Genomic DNA, 17175 nt, shown 5'->3' with positions numbered 1-17175 from the left:
GAATGCTCACAGCCTCACTTCTGCTCATTATGTTCCAGTGTCAGTCCCCTTTCAATGTGGATCACTGGATGCTCAGAGATGGAGATTCTCCCTGTACAGAATGCACAATCATTTGCAGGACAATACAACACTGTCAATTTGTTCAGTGTACAGCAAAAAGGCTAAGAGGGAATTTAATTGAGGTGTTAAAAATAATTAAGAGTTCAGAAAAAATGTCATTAGAGAGAAAATGTTCCCACTGGCAGGAGGCTCAATGTACAGAGGAGGTAGATTTAAGATAACTAACAACAAGGCCAGTTGGAAAATAATAAGCAGTATTGTTAAAACTCAGTAAGTTATAGTGGTCTGAAATGTAGAATTTGATGGGGAAGTGGAGCAGAATTAACAGTAAATGTCACAAAGGAATTGAATATATATTTGGAAAGGTCAAGCATGCAAGGCTAGATGGGTGAGCAGGGAAGTGGAACTGATTGTTTAAATGTTTCAAAAAGCATCGTTGATCTGGGACTTGTGTCCATTAGATTTCAAACACACTATTTCAAACACTATCTCTGATGATCAGGTTTGAGAAAGCAAAACCACGGTTGCATGGTTCTCTACAGCAGATTCGCTCCCATTTTATTCATGCTTCGCATCCCACACTGTCCATGACCCTCTCAGCTGGGCTGCATCCAGCCAACCATCCACATGCCACAACCGTATCAGATGTCTCCACAATTGCTTGCGGTAACTTTCTCAATTCGTCTTATCCCTCCTCAACGGAAACACCAGCCCATAGACCACTCACGAGATTCATTTCTGTTGTTAATTTTTAGATGTCTGTGATTCCATGTACATAAGGCATTGCCCAATCTCTGTCATGGATTAGGAAACTAGCCAAACTTTGTGGTGAGGTAAAAACAATGACTGCAGATGCTGGAAACCAGATTCTGGATTAGTGGTGTTGGAAGAGCACAGCAGTTCAGGCAGCATCCAAGGAGCTTCGAAATCGACGTTTCGGGCAAAAGCCCTTCATCAGGAATAAAGGCAGTGAGCCTGAAGCATGGAGAGATAAGCTAGAGGAGGGTGGGGGTGGGGAGAGAGTAGCATAGAGTACAATAGGTGAGTGGGGGAGGAGATGAAGGTGATAGGTCAGGGAACAGAGGGTGGAGTGGACAAGTGGAAAAGGAGATAGGCAGGTCGGACAAGTCCGGACAAGTCATGGGGACAGTGCTGAGCTGGAAGTTTAGAACTAGGGTGAGGTGGGGGGGTGGAAGGGGAAATGAGGAAACTGTTGAAGTCCATATTGATGCCCTGGGGTTGAAGTGTTCCGAGGCAGAAAATGAGGCGTTCTTCCTCCAGGCGTCTGGTGGTGAGGGAGCGGTGGTGAAGGAGGCCAGGACCTCCATGTCCTCGGCAGAGTGGGAGGGGGAGTTGAAATGTTGGGCCACGGGGCGGTGTGGTCGATTGTCCAGGCGATGTTCCCTAAAGCGCTCGGCTAGGAGGTGCCTAGTCTCCCCAATGTAGAAGAGACCGCATCGGGAGCAACGGATACAATAAATGATATTAGTGGATGTGCAAGTAACACTTTGATGGATATGGAAGGCTCCTTTAGGGCCTTGGATAGAGGTGAGGGAGGAGGTGTGGGCGCAGGTTTTACAGTTCCTGTGGTGGCAGGGGAAAGTGCCAGAATGGGAGGGTGGGTTGTAGGGGGGCGTGGACCTGACCAGGTAGTCACGGAGGGAACGGTCTTTGCGGAAGGTGGAAAGGGGTGGGGAGGGAAATATATCCCTGGTGGTGGGGTCTGTTTGGAGGTGACGGAAATGTCGGCGGATGATTTGGTTTTTGCGAAGGTTGGTAAGGTGGAAGGTGAGCACCAGGGGCGTTCTGTCCTTGTTACGGTTGGAGGGGTGGGGTCTGAGGGCGGAGGTGTGGGATGTAGACGAGATGCGTTGGAGGGCATCTTTAACCACGTGGGAAGGGAAATTGCGGTCTCTAAAGAAGGAGGCCATCTGGTGTGTTCTGTGGTGGAACTGGTCCTCCTGGGAGCAGATACAGCGGAGGCGGAGAAATTGGGAATACGGGATGGCATTTTTGCAAGAGGTAGGGTGGGAAGAGGTGTAATCCAGGTAGCTGTGGGAGTCAGTGGGTTTGTAAAAAATGTCAGTGTCAAGTCGGTCGTCATTAATGGAGATGGAGAGGTCCAGGAAGGGGAGGGAGGTGTCAGAGATGATCCAGGTAAATTTAAAGTCAGGGTGGAATGTGTTGGTGAAGTTGATGAATTGCTCAACCTCCTCACGGGAGCACGAGGTGGCGCCAATGCAGTCATCAATGTAGCGGAGGAAGAGGTGGGGAGTGGTGCCGGTGTAATTACGGAAGATCAACTGCTCTACGTAGCCAACAAAGAGACAGGCATAGCTGGGGCCCATACGTGTGCCCATGGCCAACCCTTTGGTCTGGAGGAAGTGGGAGGATTCAAAGGAGAAATTGTTAAGGGTGAGGACCAGTTCGGCCAAACAAATGAGAGTGTCTGTGGAAGGGTACTGTTGGGGACGTCTGGAGAGGAAAAAAAGGAGGTCTTGGAGGCCCTGGTCATGGCGGATGGAGGTGTAGAGGGATTGGATATCCATGGTGAAGATGAGGCATTGGGGGCCAGGGAAACGGAAGTCTTGGAGGAGGTGGAGGGTGTGGGTGGTGTCTCGATCGTATGTGGGGAGTTCCTGGACTAGGGGGGATAGAACAGTGTTGAGGTAGGTAGAGATGAGTTCAGTGGGGCAGGAGCATGCTGAGACAATGGGTCGGCCAGGGTGGTCAGGCTTGTGGATCTTGGGAAGAAGGTAGAACCGGGCAGTGCGGGGTTCCCGGACTATGAGGTTGGAAGCTGTGGGTGGGAGATCTCCTGAGGTGATGAGGTTCTGTATGGTCTGGGAGATGATGGTTTGGTGATGAGGGGTGGGATCATGGTCGAGGGGGCAGTAGGAAGAGGTGTCCTCGAGTTGACGTTTGGCTTCAGCGGTGTAGAGGTCAGTGCGCCAGACTACCACTGCGCCCCCTTTATCCGCTGGTTTGATGGTGAGGTTGGGATTGGAGCAGAGGGATTGGAGGGCTGCGCGTTGTGAGGGTGAGAGGTTGGAGTGGGGGAGGGGGGACGACAGGTTGAGGCGGTTAATGTCCCGGAGGCAGTTGGAAATGAAGAGGTCAAGGGCAGGCAATAGGCCAGCGCGGGGTGTCCAGGTGGATGCAGTGTGTTGGAGGTGGGCGAAGGGGTCCTCGGAAGGTGGGCGGGAGTCCTGATTGTGAAAGTAAACTCGGAGGCGGAGGCGACGGAAGAATTATTCGATGTCACGTCATGTATTAAATTCATTGATGCGTGGACGGAGGGGGATGAAGGTGAGTCCTTTGCTGAGGACTGATCGTTCGTCCTCAGTGAGGGGGAGGTCTGGGGGGATGGTGAAAACTTGGCAGGGCCGGGAGCTGGGATCTGGTGTGGGTGTGGAGCTGGGAGTGGGGTCGGAGCCAGTACCTGGAGTGGGTGTGATGGTGGGGGGAATGGGGTGGAGTCATGAGCAGGGATAGTGTTCCCCTTGGGGTTCTGGGGGGTGGGGATCGTGACAGTGGGGTCTGTGGGGGGCGTGTCAGCAGAATGCAGGTGAGTGGTGCTGGTGGGGGCGGAAGTGGTGGTGATCATGGCAGTAGGGGAAGTCACTGAGCGTGTGGCATCAGCGATGATGTGAGGGCCGGAAGTGATGTCACGTGTGATTTATGAGGAATTGTGAGGGGTGGAAGTGGTTGTGGGAGTGGCCATGATGGGGGCGGAAGTGACATCATCAATCAGCGTGGGGGTGACAGCTCAATATCTAAATAGCCAAGTTAGATTTTAAACTGTAACTCACTCCAAGATGGTAGGGGATTTTAACTTTCCAAACATAGACTGGGGCTGCCATAGTGTTAAATGTTTAGATGGAGAGGAATTTGTAAAGTGTATACAAGAAAATGTTCTGATTCAGTATGTGGTTGTACCTACAGGAGAAGGTGCAAAACTTGATCTACTCCTGGGAAATAAGGCAGGGCAGGTGATTGAGGTGTCAGTGGGGGAGCACTTTGGGGCCAGCGACCATAATTCCATTAGATTTAAAATAGTGATGGAAAGGGATAGACCAGATCTAAAAGTTGAAGTTCTAAATTCGAGAAAGGCTAATTTTGACGGTATTAGGCAAGAATTTTCAAAAGTTGATTGGGGGACATGATTGCAGGTAAAGGGACAGCTGGAAAATGAGAAGCCTTCAGGAATCAGATAACGAGAATCCAGAGACAGTATATTCCTGTCAGGGTGAAAGGGAAGGATGGTAGATATAGGGAATGCTGGATGACTAAAGAAATTGAGGGTGTGGTTAAGAAAAACAAGGAAGCATATGTCAGGTATAGACTGGATAGATCGAGTGAATCCTTAGAAGAGTATAAAGGAAGTAGGAGTATACTTAAGAGGGAAATCGGGAGGGCAAAACTGGGACAAGAGATAGCTTTGGCAAATAGAATTAAGGAGAATCCAAAGGGTTTTTACAAATATATTAAGGACAAAAGGGTAACTAGGGAGATAACTGGCCCCTCAAACATCAGCAAAGCGGCCTTTGTGTGGAGCCACAGAAAATGGGGGAGATACTAAATGAGTATTTTGCATCAGTATTTACTGTGGAAAAGGATATGGAAGATATAGACTGTAGGTCTATGATGGTGACACCTTGCTAAATATCCATATTACAGAGGACGAAGTGCTGGATGTCTTGAAATGCATAAAGGTGGATAATTCCCCAGGACCTGATCAGGTGTACCCTAGAACTCTAGCTGGAGAAGTGATTGCTGGGCCTCTTGCTGAGATATTTGTATCATCGATTGTCACAGGTGAGGTGCTGGAACACGGGAGGTTGGCTAACATGGTGCCACTGTTTAAGAAGGGTGGTAAGGACAAGCCAGGGAACTATAGACCAGTGAACCTGATGTCGGTGGTGGGCAAGTTGTTGGAGGGAATCCTGAGGGACAGGATGTACATGTATTTGGAAAGGCAAGGACTGATTAGGGATAATCAAGATGGTTTTGTGCGTGGGAAATCATGTCTCACAAACTTGATTGAGTTTTTTGAAGAAGTAACAAAGAGGATTGATGAGGGCAGAGCGGTAGACGTGATCTATACGGACTTCAGTAAGATATTCGACAAGGTTCCCCATGGGACACTGGTTAGCAAGGTAAGATCTCTCTGAATACAGGGGGAACTAGCCATTTGGATACAGAACTGGCTCAAAGGTAGAAGACTGAGGGTGGTGGTGGAGGGTTGGCTTTCAGACTGGAGGCCTGTGACCAGTGGAGTGCCACAAGGATCGGTGCTGGGTCCTCTACTTTTTTTCATTTACATAAGAGGTACAGTTAGTAAGCTTTCAGATGACACCAAAATTGGGGGTGTCGTGGATAGCAAAGAAGGTTACCTCAGATTACAACAGGAGCTTGACCAGATGGGCCAATGGGCTGAGAAGTGGCAGATGGAGTTTAATTCAGATAAATGCAAGGTGCTGCATTTTGGGAAAGCAAATCTTAGCAGGACTTATACACTTAATGGTAAGGTTCTAGGGAGTGTTGCTGAACAAAGAGACCTTGGAGTGCAGGTTCATAGCTCCTTGAAAGTGGAGTCGCAGGTAGATAGGATAGTGAAGAAGACGTTTGGTATTCTTTTTTAAAATTGGTCATATTATTGAGTGCAGGAGTCGGGAGGTCATGTTGCAGCTGTACAAGAAATTGGTTAGGCCACTGTTGGAACATTGTGTGCAATTCTGGTCTCCTTCCTATCGGAAAGATGTTGTAAAACTTGAAAGCGTTCAGAAAAGATTGACAAGGATATTGCCAGCGTTGGAGGATCTGAGCTACAGGGAGAGGCTGAACAGGATGGGGCTGTTTTCCCTGGAGCGTCGGAGGTTGAGGGGTAACCTTATAGAGGTTTACAAAATTATGAGGGGCATGGATAGGATAAATAGACAAAGTCTTTTCCCTGCGGTCGGAGAGTCCAGAACTAGAGGGCATAGATTTAGAGTGGGGGGAAAGATATAAAAGAGACCTAAGGGGCAATTTTTTCACACAGCGGGTGGTACGTGTATGGAATGAGCTGCCAGAGGAAATGGTGGAGGCTGGTACAATTGCAACATTTAAAAGGCATTTTGATGGGTATACGAATAGGAAGGGTATGGGGGATATGGGCCGGGTGCTGGCAGGTGGGACTAGATTGGATTGGGATATCTGGTCGGCATGGACGGGTTGGATCAAAGGGTCTGTTTCCGTGCTGTACATCTCAATGACTCTATGATCACAATAACTCTCCAGACTCCTTAATGTAATCAATTCCATGAAAGTCTATCGAGTCATTGACACAAAGGAACGTAATGTCACTCAATCCTGACCAGGAGCAATGGGGTCGCAGCTAGCTCCAGACATCCTCGAAGAACCTAACAAAACTGCAATTTAAAAAAAACTCTTCTCAGAAATTTATCCAATCCCGATAAATCAAATACACAATCTTTAATTCAACCTGACAGAAATCAACAGTCAGGGAACACCATCAGTGCACACTGCTGCCGCCTTTGTTGCCCTATTTGAAGATTTCTCCTTTAACCAATATCAATAATTTGGATTCAGGAACCAAATGCAATACTTCAAGATGGCTGACAACACAAAACCAGGTGGGATTCACCTGGTTGTGAGGAAGATGCAGTTTCTCCTGAGACTCTATGCATAGACGTTTCAAAGTGATTTAGAAAGACTGAGTGGACAAGATTATGGTCGGTGCAATAATGTGGAAAAAAAATGTGAACTTCGGTAGAAATGCAGAATATTTCTTAAATGGTGAGAGATTGGGAAGTGTCAGTATTCAAAGGGTCCAGGATGTCCTTCTTCTCAAATTACTGAGAGTTAACATGCAGGATACAGCAAACAATCAAGAAGGAAAATGGTCTGTTAGCTTTCATTGCAAAAGGTTTTCAGTGCTGGAGTAAAGGTGTAGAGTTGCAATTGCATACAGCCTTGTCGAAAACTCACCTGGGGTTTTGATCTCCTTACACAAGGAAAGGATATACTTGTTGAAAAATCTCCACAGAAACTGGTATCTTGTCACCACTGCCCCCTTTTTTCCACACAGAGTCCTTGACACTGATCCAGCTCCCTCAGAGCCAGCTCTCAGAGTGAGCAGAACATCTGACACTCCTGCTTTTTTTAAAAACAGTATTTTACACCTTTTATTTATTAGTAAATTTACAAAAGTGCTGAATAGTCTTCATCAAAGTTATTACTCAGATGAGCTTGGTAGATTTCAGTGTACACAGCTGCCTGGATATCATAGTATTTAATGTGTTGCAGAAAACAAGGTACTGTGCTTGTTCCTCATTCACTGTTCACTGAATACTTGTGTTAGCTCATCGTCTGGAGGTCAGTGTCAAGGTAGAAGAAACTCTAAAAATTTGAGGTAGCATATTGCTCAACTGGTAGAACATTTCGTCTGAAATACTCTGTGGCACAAGGAACTGAACTGTGCGAGAAGTTCCCCCATCACAGGATGCCATTTCCATTATAAAACTTAAAGACAAGCTCTGCTCTTTTCAGGCACCAAGATATAGTCATCTCCTCAGACATATCATGCACCAATAAAAATGGGATAGTTATTATAGTAATATCATGAGTGCAGCAGACTTTCAGAATGTTCCGCAGGCCCATAATTGCAGGATACACTCCTGCTTTTATCTGTCAGATAGGGCTCCCTGATTGGGGCTGTTAACCTGGTCCAATCAGGGAATGCGTATTATATGAAGGCTCCCTGGCTGACCTCATTACAACCACTGCAGAGGTTCTGCTCACTCAGAGTTGCCTCTGAGGGAGCTAAATCAGTGTCAAGGGCTCTACGTGTAAATAAAGGGGCCTATCTGTATCTGTGGAGATCTTTCAACAAGTATATCCTTTCCTTCTGTAAGGAGATCAAAACCCCAGGTGAGTTTTCATCAAGGTCGCATGCAATTGCAACTCTACACCTTTACTCCAACACTGAAAACCTTTTGCAATAAAAGCCAAGAGTGAGTACAAAGGTCCACCAGACTAATTCTGGGACAGCTGGGATATCCTTCCAAGAGAGATTGAGGATACTGGCCACTGTTTTCTGGAAGAAATGAATGAGAGGATTTCTCAGTGAAGCCTTCAAAATTCTTCAGGGCTCAACATGGTAGATGCAAGAAGAAGGTTTTCCTTGATTGCAGAGTCTAGAACCCAGAGATGCAATCTCAGAATAAGGCTGAAATGAGAAGGAATTTCTTGAGGAATGGTTAAATCTTCAGAATTGTCTAGTCCAGAGGGTGGTGGAGGCTTTGTCATTATATTCAAGACTGAGATCAGTAGATTTCTATGTATTAAATATATCAAGGAATATGCAGGAAAATGGTGCTGAGATTAATCAAAAGGTAAAGCTAAAATCACCATAGCTCTACCATACCATAGGGGTGCTCTCTCATTAGACATAGATGATTGGTGGTGGTTTAACCTGAGGGTCACCATGCCTCAGGCGAGGTTGAGAAGGACAATCTTTCATTGTATTCTCAGTCGTTTCTGAAATTGAACCCACACTGTTAGCATTACATTGCTTCAGAAACCAGTCGTCCAACTAACTGAGCTAAATGACCCCAAGACATAGGTGAATGGCAGAACAGGTTGGAAGGGCCAAATGGCCTACTCCTGCTTTTGTTTCCAATGTTCCATTGTTTCTGCTGTAAGCTCCCTATTATTGTCAATCCTGAGCAATACTTTATGGAATGTCTTTTCAAACAAATGTAGAGAATATAAAATTCTTGTTATCAGTGAAGCTAAAGCTTCAGTTTAAGACAACACTCCTTTGAAAGTTTTGGCTTTACTCAGATCACAGGGTATATCACCAACCAACATAACCAAACCTCACACAAGAACTTCCAACACATACCACAAACCACAAACACGTGGAGAGGTCACCATGATGTTGGCACTTCTCTGCTATATTTATATGACTTGGTTAATGAAAAATACTCCAAACATATCATGAATCAGAAAACTAAACATGGGAAAGTTATGTGGTGAGTAGAAGAATTACTACCTCCCTGCTGTCCCCTTCCACCCCAACCATGTACAGAGGAATTCCCTCACATATGTTAATACAAGCAAAAGTTATACTGTAAACATTTAACACAGAAAAACATGCTCACAGCACTTGATTTCACGTAATCAAATACAGTCCTCCAGAAATTTTACAGTACAAATTAGTTATTTTGTAAAGTTGGTAAATATAAAATGCCAGGAGACTGTCAGGTGACGTTGTCCCCCAGATCTTGTTGAATGCCACACCCAGAGTTATCAGGAATGGAACCACCCTGCATCAGTGAAGTTAAAAACAACATCTTGGGCACAAGTTCAACTCTATCAGCAGCAATGACTCAATCTCCCACTGGGAGGGGAAAACATTCTTGAAAGTTTTTCTACATAAAATCCATCCATCCACCAGCCAGAAATGTTATGCATTCCCCATACATTTCCAGATATTTATGTTAATCCAACCATCTTTTAAGAAGGGAACAGCAACTTTAGTCTCTACAATTCATATATTACAGAGGCTACTAAGCAAAGCTGAAGTGCTAGGAATCACATGGTGCCTCAGTGAAACAAGTCCAAGTTCCTCAGAACATGTGGCTTCAGTTGAAAGAATGCTGGCTGACCAATAATATCCACAAAGGTGGCATACAATCCCTCCAGAGAAACAATATTACTCATCAGAAGATTGCACCAGGTCTTATCCATCAAAATGTGCCATTGACCCCAATGAGGAGGTATTTGGACAGAATATTAAAAGACTAGACAAAGAAGTAAGTTATAGAAGGAAAAGAATGCAAAGAGTCAGCAAGTACATTCTAAAGATTACAGCCTATTCAGCAGAAGATCAAATCACCAATGGCAGTTTGCCAGACATCAGGAAGCACTGAGGCCAGAATTGGAAGAAGGCCAAGATTTTGGACAATTTTAAGGCTGGAGGACATTGTCAAGATAGACAGGGGTCAGGCCACAAATGGATAGGAAAACAAAGGTGAGAAGTTTAAAATGGAGACATTACCAGATCAGGAGCCAATAGTGATTGGTAAGCACAGGGTTAATGAGTGAACAGACATAATGAGAATTGGGATATAGGTAGCAAAGATTTGAATGCTTTCAAGTTAATGGAATTGGAATAGACAGATCAGTCATGAAAGCACTGGAATTGTTAAATCTGGTGGTAATACAGACATGACTGAGGATTTCAGCAGTGGAGGAGCAGAGGCAGAGGTGAATATGGTTGTTTATTAATTAAACAAACAAATTGATGTTGAAGCAGCTGATTGTCAAATATTCATCTCAGGGTCAAACAAGACGCTAAGACTATGACAGTTTAGCGATGTTGTCCTAGAAATGCATTGTATGGAGGCCCCTCTGTGACTGTGGGTCACAGTTAAGAGTGCCATGAAACTTCCTAGAATTGTGATTATACATCAGAATATCTTTAAAATTAGCCCCCACAATGCAAAAACAAAAGGGAACTCTGCTGCAATCCGATTTTTCTATTATGCACCAGATACAAAACAGGAAAACGAAATCTGTAAAGTTGGAAACACCCAATTCTATTGTGATAGATTGCTGGAAAAAAAAGTTGCATTACTTTGATTAAAAATGCTCAGCCTGTGTCTAGTCTTTCTTATAAGCCACTTCCTGTCTTCACCTCTAATGATCATTAATATTTGTAAGCAGGCTTGTCTCAGTTTCAGATCAATGTTCTTAGTATTGCATCCACCCAAAACCCTTGTACAGTCTATGAGAAAGGACAGACTATCTCAGCCTTCATCCAACATTCCTCCAACACCAGCTGCTTGGAGCCCTGTGCGGTGACCCTTTCTCACAATTCCCTTTCTTTGCCAGGTTGAATGACAATGGGCTTGTCCATCACCCGTAATACGATACAGAATCACCAAGAGTTTGAACTGATGCAGGAAGAACTGGAAGTCGGAGGAGTTGTAGACAGTGAGGAAGGATATGGCAGGTTACAGCGGGATATAGAGAAGCTGCAGAGCTGGGCAGAAAGGTGGCAAATGGAGTTCAATGTAGCTAAGTGTGAAGTGATTCACTTTGGTAAGAGTAATAAAAAGATGGATTACTGTGCTAATGGTAGACTACTTGGTAGTGTGGAAGAGCAGAGGGATCTTGGTGTCCATGTACACAGATCTCTGAAAGTTGCCACCCAGGTAAATAGTGCAGTGAAGAAGGCATATGGCGTACTGGCTTTTATTGGTAGAGGAATTGAGTTCCGGAGTCCTGAGGTCATGCTGCAGTTGTATAAGACTCTGGTGCGGCCGCATCTGGAATATTGTGTGCAGTTTTGGTCGCCATACTATAGGAAGGATGTGGAGGCACTGGAACGGGTGCAGAGGAAGTTTACCAGGATGTTGCCTGGTATGGTAGGAAAATCCTATGAGGAAAGGCTGAGGCACTTGGGGTTGTTTTCATTGGAGAAAAGAAGGTTTAGGGGTGATTTGATAGAGGTGTACAAGATGATTAGGGGGTTAGATAGGGTTGACAGTGAGAACCTTTTTCCACGTATGGAGTCAGCTATTACAAGGGGGCATAGCTTTAAATTAAGGGGGGGTAGATATAGGACTGATGTTAGGGGTAGGTTCTTCACTCAGCGAGTCGTAAGTTCATGGAATGCCCTGCCAGTAGCAGTAGTGGACTCTCCCTCTTTATGGGTATTTAAGCGGGCATTGGATAGGTATATGGAGGATAGTGGGTTAGTGTAGGTTAGGTGGGCTTTGATCGGCGCAACATCGAGGGCTGAAGGGCCTGTACTGCGCTGTATTCTTCTATGTATTCTTCTATTCCACTCAGGCCTCGTAAAACACGTGAGTCAGCAAAAAAAAAGGAACAATAACGCAGATTGCTGCAAGGTTCAAGAAGACTCCATATGTGCCCATGATTTTCCCAATGGCCATATCCCCAGGGTTATCAGTTTAGAGCACAATGTAGACACAGACATTTTATGACGGGAGGCTGGGTCAAGGAACTAATTTATTTCACACTGACTGGTAAAATCCACCAGGGAATCCTCCCGTCACAACAGAGTGTCACATGTGTTTTCACAACAGTTTCTATACCACTCTCAGGGCACGACAGTCCATGCTGATATTTATGTGTCTCGCTTGTTGCTACAACTGGCTGATTTCACGCCAACTGATCTAGCTTTCTTTATATTAATCCTTAAAAATGCCCATAGGAACACATGGATTAGCTTATGTATGCAATATGGTTACACCTGCAGGATAAAAACATCCTCAACAAATGCAAAACTGCAGAGTGTCGGATCTTTCTTTGTCAAATATATGACTCTTGTGGAAAAAATGTTGTTCTGGCAGGTTCTTGTGACGTGCACCAAATGTCCTTAATTATGTGATACATCATAAATGACCCAACCCATCCAGATCCACATCTGTCACTGCCCACTCAATACAATACAATGAAGATTTCAGGTGCATTTATCATTCTTTCGCTTTAACAGTCTTTCTCTTCCAAGTCTTCCTGTTTCTCAATTTGTAACTCATAATCCACAGCATGAAACAGACACCATGGACTAAAATCCCCCTCCTGTTTCCATTCAATACCTTCATAACCAGATGAAATTGTGAATCTGCCCAATGACTGGACTGTGCTTATTTCAATGATCAATGCAGTCGGTAGGACCTTCAATAAACTTGCAATTGAAAGTGATCAGCAGTGATGAACAAGGAAAACAAGAGTTAAGGAATGTTAAAATGTCATTAATGGTGAATGACCCTACCGAGAACCAGTAATCATTCTGCAGACACTATGTATCAAACAGCTTGCCCATTGAATGGCTGGTTGACTTTTTATAATTTCACTGAACTAACCAGATCTGTTCAAATTTCACCAATTAGTCCCATGCGCAGACACGTTACCTGTTGTGTGCACACTTGGTGCCAGTTATACAAAAATCTGTCTGAAGTGGTACAGCTGTTCTCAATTGTTGCAGACGCACTGGATAGATTCTACAGCTTTCTGTTATAGACAGGAATATGCAACGGCAGCACAAAATCTTTTCCTTGCCAATCTTCTTCCTCTTCCTTTTGCTTAGAGCTTTTAATGCCCTACAGAAGAATGATGGTCCCCTTGTATAACGTGCCATCATGGTGCAATTTGTGGACCTTTGTATGTACAAAATGGCCACCACACTCCCTAATACTGACTACACTTTAAAAAGTACTTCATTTGGTATAAGATACTTTGGGAAATCTGGTGGTCAACAAAGGGGACATTTCTTTCTTTTTCTTCTCCTCTATTATACAAAAGTCAAGCTTGGCTATTCGACTACAATAGTAACACAGTCAACCTGATCCTGTGCTCAGTCTACAGCTACATTCAGAAGTATTCAGGATCATCCATCAGAAGGTAACAGTCTAGCTGATATCTCCATAACTCTGAGGTCTATGGACAGACTCCTTTAGGCCTTGTTTGCCCAGAGTTGGCTGAACAAAGGATCAAATTTGGACCATCTTGGTTTGTATGGCTCAGTTATTCAGCACAAGCTGATTTGTAGAGCAGGATAAAATGTACTGCCAGAGGTCCAGTGAGGATGAGATTACCTTATACTACAAGTGAGAACATTTAACAAAAAAAAGCCACACAGCAGCACCTTTTTTTAAAAAAGAGGGGGCCACACTATAAATCGAAAGATCATTAACCACCTCAAAAAACAACAGGTCACTAGCAGAGTAAACTGTTTGCCCAGTTGCCAGATCACAAAACATTTGAAGCATTGCATTATTAAATTAGTAGCTTCATACAACAATGGGACACACAGGGTATGGCTCGGTCAAGGGAGTCACCCTGAATAGAGAGAAAAACAACACTCAGTATTTCACAAATGCCAGCATGTCTGGATATTGAGAAAAACAGGCTGTAATTCACCTTGTCAGGCAAAACTCCCTCATCCACATCTCTCAAAATCCAGAGAAAACCACGCATCTAATTCATTCCCTCTCCACCAGATCAGGAATATTTCAGAACACATTGCACTTACCTACACATCAAGTTACAAAACAAGGTCCCTCTCCTACCACAGTATCAGCAAACAGCATGTGAATAAAATTAAATCGTACAATACTCTGAAATACTGAGCCATTACGGAACGATCACTGATTAATTTCTAACTGCAGACAGATCGCATGCCCCTAAAACTACAATCTGCTCCCAATCCCAGATACAATAGTGAGTATTCCCTCCAGTAGGGGGGAGGGAAGAGAGAGAGAGAGAGAGAGAAAGAAAATCGTTTTTACAGACACATTAGTGACTGATGCCCATTGACTGAACACCCAGTCATTTTTTAAAAAAAGTCTTCAAACGGAGCGAATGCTATCTTTAAAACTCTACACGGGGGGGTTGGGGGTCTGTCCCAGTCAGTGACAGGCTGGCCGGCTCTCTCTCCCTCTCTGTGCAACAAAGGGAAGAGAATCACTTTTTTAAAAACACAAGAAAACCCCCAATAAAACTTTCTCACAGCCGGTGACTGGCTGCTCCCCCCCCCCCCGGGTCCCAGTGCCCTCCCGACAGTGAGGAAGGTTGTTGGTGGCTGGGTTTGGGGGTGGGGGGGGTGGGAATGATTTCAGATTCCCGGCGGGGGAACCCGGCTCGATCCGTCCACCCGAAACCCACAACCCGCCGAATTAAACCAAAACCTTCCCCACGCCAGCCTACAAACTGCAAACTTACATTTCCAAAAAACAAAAAGAAAGCATTTTCTTCCCCAAAACAAACACTTCATTTCCTTGAAAGCTCCCGCGGACAATGTGTGAAAACCGTGGGAAGTGCAAACAGAGCACTGCCGCTGTACACGGACTGCCTTCCCTTACCTTCCCTTGTCTTGTCTTTACCTGAGGAACGTGGATCGTAACCTCCTCAGCACCTTCCACCATTTCCACCTGTCTGAGTGTGACCCTTCACCCTCTCTCCCTCCCAGAATGGCTAAACCTGGGACAACCTACTCTGCTGGAAGAGATCCAAGAGAGGAGGGACAGAGGCCATTAAACAGAAAACCTTCAGCTCCCAAACCCAAACCAAAACAAACACCAATCCACAGCTACAAACACAACATACTCTGCTGGTGCAGCTGGGAATTACAAGCGTGGCCACAAAGGACTGGATCTGAATAACCCCCAAACTGAGAAATTCTCAGGAGATTAGCAGCGGAGTGGGGTTACAACTGGTTATTGACAGTATTAAAGCCATGTACTGCAGAATCATTTCCTTTTCGAAAATAGACTTTTATCCATAAATAGGTAAAAACAAGGACTGCAGATGCTGGAAACCAGATTTTGGAGTCGAGTGGTGCTGGAAAAGCACAGCAGTTCAGGCAGCATCTGAGGAGCAGGAAAATCGACGTTTCGGGCAAAAGCCCTTCATCAGGAATAGAGGCAGGGTGCCTGCAGGGTGGAGAGATAAATGAGAGGGGGGTCAGGGTGGGGAAGAAAGTAGCATAGAGTACAACAGGTGAATGGGAGTGGGATGGAGGTGATAGGTCAGGGAGGACGGTGGGGGAAGGTAGCAAAGAGTACAATGGGTGGATGGGGGTGGGATTAAGGTGATAGGTCAGAGAGGAGGGTGGAGTGGATAGGTGGAAAGGAAAATAGGCAGGTAGGACAAGTCATGGGGACAGTGCTGAGCTGGAAGTTTGAAAGCTGGAAGGTTGGTAGGGTTGAAGTGTTCTGAGGCGGAAGATGAGGCATTCTTCCTCCAGGTGTCTAGTGGTGAGGGAGCGGCGGGGAAGGAGGCCCAGGACCTCCATATCCTCGGTAGAGTGGGAGGGGGAATTGAAATGTTGGGCCACAGGACGGTGCGGTTGATTGGTGCGGGTGTCCCGGAGATGTTCCCTAAAGCACTCTGCTAGAAGGCGCCCAGTCTCCCCAATGTAGAGGAGACCGCATCGGGAGCAACGGATACAATAAATAGTATTAGTGGATGTGCAAGTAAAACTTTGATGGATGTGGAAGGCTCCTTTAGGGCCTTGGATGGAGGTGAGAGAGGAGGTGTGGGCGCAGGTTTTACAGTTCCTGCGGTGGCAGGGGAAGGTGCCAGGACAGGAGGGTTGGTTGTTGGGGGGCATGGACCTGACCAGGTAGTCACGGAGGCAACGGTCTTTGCGGAAGGCGGAAAGGGGTGGGGAGGGAAATATTTCCCTGGTAGTGGGGTCTTTTTGGAGGTGGCGGAAATGTCAGCGGATGATTTGGTTTATGTGAAGGTTGGTAGGGTGGAAGGTGAACACCAGGGGCGTTCTGTCATTGTTATGGTTGGAGGGTCGGGGTTTGAGGGCAGAGGTGCGGGATGTGGACGAGATGCGTTGGAGGGCATCTTTAACCACGTGGGAAGGGAAATTGCAATCTCTAAAGAAGGAGGCCATCTGGTGTGTTCTGTGGTGGAACTAGTCCTCCTCGGAGCAGATACGGCAGAGGGGGAGGAATTGGGAATACGGGATGGCATTATTGCAGAGGTAGGGTGGGAAGAGGTGTAATCCAGGTAGCTGTGGGAGTCGGTGGGTTTGTAAAAAATGTCAATGTCAAGTCGGTCGTCAGTAATGGAGATGGAGAGGTCCAGGAAGGGGAGGGAGGTGTCAGAGATGGTCCAGGTAAATTTAAGGTCAGGGTGGAATGTGTTGGTGAAGTTGATGAATTGTTCAACTTCCTCGCAGGAGCACGAGGTGGCGCCAATGCAGTCATCAATGTAGCGGAGGAAGAGGTGGGGAGTGGTGCCGGTGTAATTACGGAAGATCAACTGCTCTACGTAGCCAACAAAGAGACAGGCATAGCTAGGGCCCATACGTGTCCCCATGGCTACCCCTTTGATCTGGAGGAAGTGGGAGGATTCGAAGGAGAAATTGTTAAGGGTGAGGATCAGTTCGGCCAAACGAATGAGAGTGTCGGTGGAAGGGTACTGTTGGGGACATCGGGAGAGGAAAAAACGGAGGGCTTGGAGGCCCTGGTCATGGCGGATGGAGGTGCAGAGGGATTGGATATCCATGGTGAAGATGAGGCATTGGGGGCCGGGGAAATGGAAGTCTTGGAGGAGGTG

At 45.8% G+C, this 17175-nt stretch overlaps 1 protein-coding gene across 6 annotated transcripts in view; it reads right to left on the bottom strand.

The window, feature by feature from the left end:
• LOC140488164 (uncharacterized) overlaps window positions 1–15171 on the bottom strand; it is a 231625-nt gene extending 216454 nt beyond the window's left edge. For 4 of the 6 annotated variants that reach the window (XM_072588006.1, XM_072588012.1, XM_072588013.1 and 1 more), the window contains exon 1: window positions 14964–15171. The gene's annotated coding sequence lies outside the window, so the exon portion shown is untranslated. Of the gene's footprint in view, window positions 1–14134; window positions 14253–14963 lie in introns of those variants that run through there. The other 2 variants (XM_072588007.1, XM_072588009.1) reach the window with 2 other exon arrangements.
• Between the last annotated feature and the right edge of the window lie 2004 nt (window positions 15172–17175).

The sequence above is a fragment of the Chiloscyllium punctatum genome, chromosome 17, assembly GCF_047496795.1.
Source record: "Chiloscyllium punctatum isolate Juve2018m chromosome 17, sChiPun1.3, whole genome shotgun sequence".
Classification (NCBI taxonomy): Eukaryota; Metazoa; Chordata; class Chondrichthyes; order Orectolobiformes; family Hemiscylliidae; genus Chiloscyllium; species Chiloscyllium punctatum.
This window is presented reverse-complemented; position numbering and strand designations above follow the sequence as displayed.